Below are 6291 nucleotides of genomic sequence, written 5' to 3'. Positions count from 1 at the left end.
ACTACGCTGAGGTAACAAGATTCTTGTCCTACATTTTAGAGCTGGGCTCCGAGTAGATTCTCACTGCTTTGAAGTCAACACTGTTGGATTGCACACGCTGCACAATCACACAATTGAATTCAGATGACTTTATTTTTCCAAAGATATAGCCTGGGGAGAATGATGGGCCAAAGCAGTTAGGAAAAGCTAGACTTGGCTCAAGAACCTCCGAATGGCTGCCAACGACGGAACGCAGACAAACTGAATGGAATCGCATAGCACAAAGCTATTGAAAACCACTATAATCAAACTGTGAACACATTTCAAAAGCACGTTTAACAAACATGTATATATTTCAGTTACACATTTATACACACTCACATGTAGAATGCAGAACTTCTAACACCTCAACAGCGCAGCAATAAAATAAGTCTTTTGTTTAACTGAGTTAAAGTGAATATTCCGAGGCGAGGAAGCTCCAGCATCTGGTAGTGGCACGAAGCAACATCAGTGCGGTGGTCACAAGTCAGGGTGAATGACTTTGTTCCCTTTGGCGCCTTTAGAGTGAATGACGTCTTGGTGCGCAGTACTCGCCTCGGTGAGCGGATAGGTGCGGTCCATGACGGGGTCAAGCCAGCCGGCTTCGAGCCCCTGGATAACAGCTTTGGCTGCGGCTTGCCACTCTGCCTGCAAAGACATGCGAGTAACATGAATAAACAAAAAGCTGCTATATGCAAAGAGCATGCATTTTCGTGAACTTTCATCACATGCACCGACACTCTGCCATTGAGGAATAAGATATGCTGAAGACACGCTAAGCATTGGTAACAACACATGGTTTCTGTACTGATTTCCGGGCTAAGCACACTGCGCAATACTAAAATCAATGCTAATGATTTGTGCGCGCATCCTTAAAATTAATCGGAATGTTTCTTACCTCCGTTCATTTCCTGCTTAGCTTTATTACTTCACGCTCCGTCCCGCGGCACTGCCCGCTCATCGTCGTCTTCTACGTAGCCCAAATCCGTAGTTCAGCACTGATTCGAATGCAGGAAACATACTCTGCAATTTTTTTCTACCTGCTTATGCTGAATACATGAGCGAAACATTATTTACAGCACCACATTTAACACTGTGGCAAGCTTTTTGACGAGACACAAGAGCACAAACACGAGTATAAGCGCTCCTGGCCTCAAGTTGTGCGGTCTGCAGCAGTCGAACCAAACTAGGTTTTCTTCCTGGCTGCTGATTTTTCTACCTCCAAAATGCCTTTCTGAGTTCCCGGGTTCGAACCCGACCGCAGCGGCTGCGTTGCGATGCAGGCGAAACGCTTAGGCGCCCGTGTGCTCTGCGATGTCAGTGCACGCGAAAGATTTCCAAACGGTAAAAATTATTCCGGAGCCCTGCACTACGGCACTTCTTTCTTTCTTCTTCCACTCAATCATTCATTCCTTTCCTTACGGCGCTATTCATGTGTCCGCCGATATGTGATACAGATACTGCGCCATTTCCTTCCCCAAAAACTAAATTACCAATTTATCCCACAATAATCACGCTTATTTCATGGCCATGGTAAAAGACACTTCAAAAACAAAGTTTATTGTTCAAATTGCCTCCTAAGAAACCGGCTTGCTGCCACCAAGGCGCTACCACTCCGCCCAGACCTTTGTGTAAATGTTGGCTCAGGCTATCACCCAGAAAAAACATAGAGTGAATGTATTTTTTCTTCGTTCCAAGCTGACTGTCAAGCGCTGTAGGCATAGACCTCACCCAACTCACACCCATATCAACAAGGCCTCTCTCCAGCATAGTGGATACTATATAACAAATAGCTTTGCATAAGTAGGTGGCACGGAAGAATTCCCACATTTTTCACCTTGTTAGAAGAAATTTTAATTTACCTACCCCTCCCCCCTTCCACAGATCGCAGCACCTGGGGGAGGGGGGTGCACATTTTCAGGTGAATCCACTTCCAAACATATAGCATAAAATTTCCATTTGCGGGCTCCAACACCAGCAGAATTTTTATTTCTACTACTCGTCATGGCGTCGACGGCGTTTTCATGGAAAATCGTTTATTACGAGATATGGTTACATAAGCTAACAGCTTCAGCCAGTTTTTTTACAACTTGGTGAAACTGCACCAAAAAATAAGCACGAAATTAAAGAGCTTATAACAGCAGTTTCGACCACGTTCCTTAGGGCAACATCAGGTCCTCTATAGCACTTTCATTACGCTGTCTCGCCGTCAACAAGAACATGAATACACCTTGCTCTAATTTTTTTTTGATCGCTCCAGCTTTCGATGATTTCTGTGTTGTGCAAATGGTTTTCTCCAAACATTTTTTTTAAAGCAAGTGCTGGCAAAGAGTTAATACGCGAATATTACTAAAAAATGAGGACTCACTAGCTTTCTTTGTCCAACAAAGCCATCATTTAAATAAGATGCCTCTACGGTGCCGCTAGGGCTGAATACTGTTTTGCCTCCGTACGCCCAAGGCGGTTGCTTTGTTCTCTTGAGTACTGAAGAGCTATAGCTTGTGGTATGCATATGCCAAACATTAAACAAGAAAATAGGTGAGATTTACTAGCACCAATATTTATCTCTTTAGAAAGACTGCCTTGCCGTAGCGCCTGGTGAAAACTGTTTTAGCGCTCGCTCCACCATGTACTCAGCAGCAAAATACGCAATATTAGGGGCTGGCGACGAGACGTGACTCACAGGCGTTCTGGCAAAGAGCGTGGCACCGGTGATGGACGTCTCCTTCCACATCATGCGCCGGGGGTCGATCTCAACGGAGCCGCGGTTTCCCACGACCTACACAGAGGAAACACCATCTAGATATAGACTCGCCCGCGTCCCTGCTTTTTGCCTTTCCAGATCTTCGCAAATAGGGGGCACGGGAAAGCAACCCACAAACACAACACAAGGCTGCGCATTATAGCAGCTGAAAAATAAAATTTTGGCAGATTTGCCTGTCTGGTTTGGTTTGAAGACTTATAATAAACTGCACATCTCCGACCAAATATGTTAACATTAACCCAACGTTTCGAAGCCGCCTCGGCTCCTTCATCAGGGGTGACTGAGGGAAATAGCTAGCGTCTTTTATGTAGGAAGGGGAGGGGGGTGAAAAGTACGACAGCTGTGTCGCGAAAGGCGCGGGGGAGGGGCGGGAGGGTGGGAGGGGGGTTTAGGCTGTTAGTCACGCTGGCGTCCTGCAGGGAGGTGCTGAATGGCGACTTTTTTTCGTTGCGTTGAAGAGCGAAGTCCGTGGGCATATACTGGGGGCAGGTTTCCTATTGCGCGGTTGATATTGTTCGGGCTGGTTTGGATATGCCAGGATTCGAGAAAGAGCTTCTTGTGATAATTTGTTTCGGTTCCGAGGATGCGGGTTTCTTCAAAGTTGATTCTATGGTCGGAGTCCTCGGAATGTTCGGCTACTGGATTGCGCTCTCTAGCGAATTTGCGGACGTCGTATTTATGTTGCCGAATTCTTTCTTTGAAATTTTTGGTTTCGTCGATGTAGCTTGCGTCGCAGTCGGCGCATGGAAATTGGTAGACAATGCCTTGGGCTCTTTCTCTCGACGGCCGGTCTTTGGGAACAGGTAGGCAAAGCACAACAGTGTTTGTAGGCTTGTGCGCAACCTGGAGACCCGACTTTTTCAGGATTCGGGTGATGTTTTCGCGGACACCTCCGACATAAAGTAAAGTGACGTATTTTGGTGGTGGAGTTAGTCTTTATGCGTTGCTTTCTTGACAAATGTTGTGTTTTTGACGTCGAATGGTTTTTTGAATAAAGTATTTTGGGTAGCCGTTCATGATGAGTTCTTTGAAAATCGTGCCTTGTTCTTTTTTTCTGCCAAGCTCTGAGCTGCAGTGTGTCTCAACTCTTTTGAACAGCGTATTCAACACTGATGCTTTATGGACTGTCGGGTGGTTCGAAGAGAAGTGGAGATACCGGCTTGAGTGGGTTGGTTTGCTGTATACGGAGAATTAAAGGGTATTGTCGTTTCGGGACACGAGGACGTCCAGAAACGGCAGGGAGTTTTCTTCTTCCACCTCTAGCGTGAACTGAATGTCAGGTTCTGCGGAGTTTAAATGACGAAGGAAATTTTGAGTCTCAGATTTTTTTATGACGGCGAAGCAGTCGTCGGCATACCTGAGGAAAATCTTTGGTTTCGGGTGGAATGAGTTGAGGGCTCGTTGTTCGACGTGTTCCATTGTTAAATTGGCCATGACGACAGAGATGGATGCTCCCATTGGTGTTCCTTTCACTTGTCGGTAAAATTCCCCGTTTGACGAGAAGTATGAGTTTGATAGGCACAACTCCAGGAGGCGGCACACATCATTTACACTCAGCGGGGTTCGTGCGCTGAGTGTGTCGTCGCGTTGTAAGGCGTCACGGGTAGCGGTCACCGCTAGCTTCACGGGGTTGTTTGTGAAAAGGGACACCACGTCGAAGGAGACAAGGCATTCGTCGGCCTTAAGGGTGGCTTGGGACACCAGTTTGATGAAGTGACTGGAATGAAGGATATGGGTCGCTGTTTTTCCTGAGATTGGGGATATTAGTTTGTAAAGGTATTCTGACAGCGAGCGAAGAGGGGAACACCGGAAGTCGACAATCGGGGGCAAAGGGATCCCCGGTTTGTGGACTTTGGGCAGGCCGTAGAATGCCGGAGCCGATCCTTTGGTGCTCAATAACTGAAGGTAGAGGTTTCGGAAGGTGGGGTGTTTTTCGAATACTTCTTTCACTGTTTTGTTTAGCCTTGCTTGGGTTGGACCTTGTCGCCAACTTCTCCTCCAGAAAGCTCACAACCGCCGAAACGTCAATCCTAGCCAAGGGTCACAATTTCAACCTCCAGGTGAACAGACCCCTCTTCCAGCAATCGTGTCTGCGCTTGAAGTCGGTATCCGGCAACTGGAACCTGGTGTACGAGAAGAGGTCAGGCTCAAAACAAAAGGTGTACAAAATTCAGTGCAAGCACAACAGAAAGAATCAAACCTAATGCCGGACGAAAGGCAAGCCCTGCAAGACCTCAAGACAGACACCAACATAGTGATCCTCCCAGCGGACAAGGGCAACACAACAGTCGTCCTGGACAGACGGGGCTACGAAGAAAAAATATCCACCTTACTCAGCAGTCAAGAGTATGCAAAATTGAAGGACCCCACAACCACTACGCAAGCAAGGCTAAACAAAACATTGAAATAAGTATTCGAAAAACTTCCCCTCTTCCGAAACCTCTACCTTCAGTTATTGAGCACCAACGGATGGGCTCCAGAATTCTACGGCCTACTAAAAGTCCCCAAACCGGGGATCCCTTTGCGCCCGATTGTCGACTTCCGGTGTTCCCTGTGACGTTCCCACCTGTCGGGGGTCAGTCACAGAACCTACGGGTCCAGCTGAAGCGAGGAGAAATGAGCCAACAAGGCGGTAACCCGGCAAAACAATATTTATTCTTCTCTGCCTGAAGGCGAAACTGGTGGTCCGCTCACCGCTGGCTTTCAGGAGCCTCTGGTTGTAGGTCCGGTAGATCGGGGCTCCACTCCAATCGTCTCGCGTCGGCGGGCGGCGGCTGCTTCGGCTCTCCCGGGGTCTGCCTCTCTTCCCGGCGTCTCTCAGCTGCGGTGCTGTGACGGGTCGAGGCCACAGGATTCTTGGGCGTTTCGGCAAGCGGTCAGTTTGCTACGGACGCTGAGGTCCGGCTTCGCTGACTATAGACCAGCGCGATATCTTGCGTCCGTTCGGCTCGCCTGTCTCTGCTCGACTCCTTTCCTTTGTCTCCGCTGCCCCCGCCGCGTCTCTCCGGAGATTCTCTTTCTCTCTCTCTCTCTCTCTGGGTAATCTTTGCCCAACGGTTTTTCGTCGTCGCTGCTCACACAGCCGACCAAGGGCACCCGCCAAACTTCCAGGAATCCGCGGCCGTTACGACGGGAAGGCTGATGGCCTCGTTGGGGTTGGGTCGAAGGGGATCAGGTGTCAGTCGGAGGGCGACGCTTCTCTGCGGTCAGTCCGTCTGGTGCCAGCCGCTGACCTCCTCCGCTCCCTCCAGCCATTACGCAGCCCGTCGTGTCCGCTGATAGTACGGTCGCCTGTCGCCCTGCACACACAAACGCACAAACGAACCCATCTGCGCGCGCCGGTGTGGGGGGGGGCACCGCAAAAACACCAGGCAAGACTGCGGTTGCATAGGGCACCGCGCGCAGCCTCTCCTCTTTAGCCGTCTGGCTGTCCTTGCGCGTCTGTCTTCTGCATCGCTCGCCGCATTCCCCACCACCGTCTTCGCCGACATGTCTGGGTCGATAAATTT

The 6291-nt window shown here is 49.2% G+C and overlaps 1 pseudogene across 1 annotated transcript; it reads right to left on the bottom strand.

Annotated features, from left to right (window-relative positions):
* Positions 1–498: 498 nt before the first annotated feature.
* On the bottom strand, positions 499–5743 carry LOC144108672 (quinone oxidoreductase pseudogene; annotated as a pseudogene). Its single transcript, XR_013309495.1, has 3 exons — positions 5477–5743; positions 2702–2797; positions 499–666 (listed from the first exon to the last, which is right to left on the bottom strand). The product of XR_013309495.1 is annotated as a quinone oxidoreductase pseudogene (transcript).
* Positions 5744–6291: the final 548 nt, after the last annotated feature.

Source organism: Amblyomma americanum, chromosome 10 (genome assembly GCF_052857255.1).
Source record: "Amblyomma americanum isolate KBUSLIRL-KWMA chromosome 10, ASM5285725v1, whole genome shotgun sequence".
Taxonomy (NCBI): Eukaryota; Metazoa; Arthropoda; class Arachnida; order Ixodida; family Ixodidae; genus Amblyomma; species Amblyomma americanum.
The sequence above is the reverse complement of the archived record's forward strand: the minus strand, read 5'-3'. Positions and strand labels throughout refer to the sequence as shown.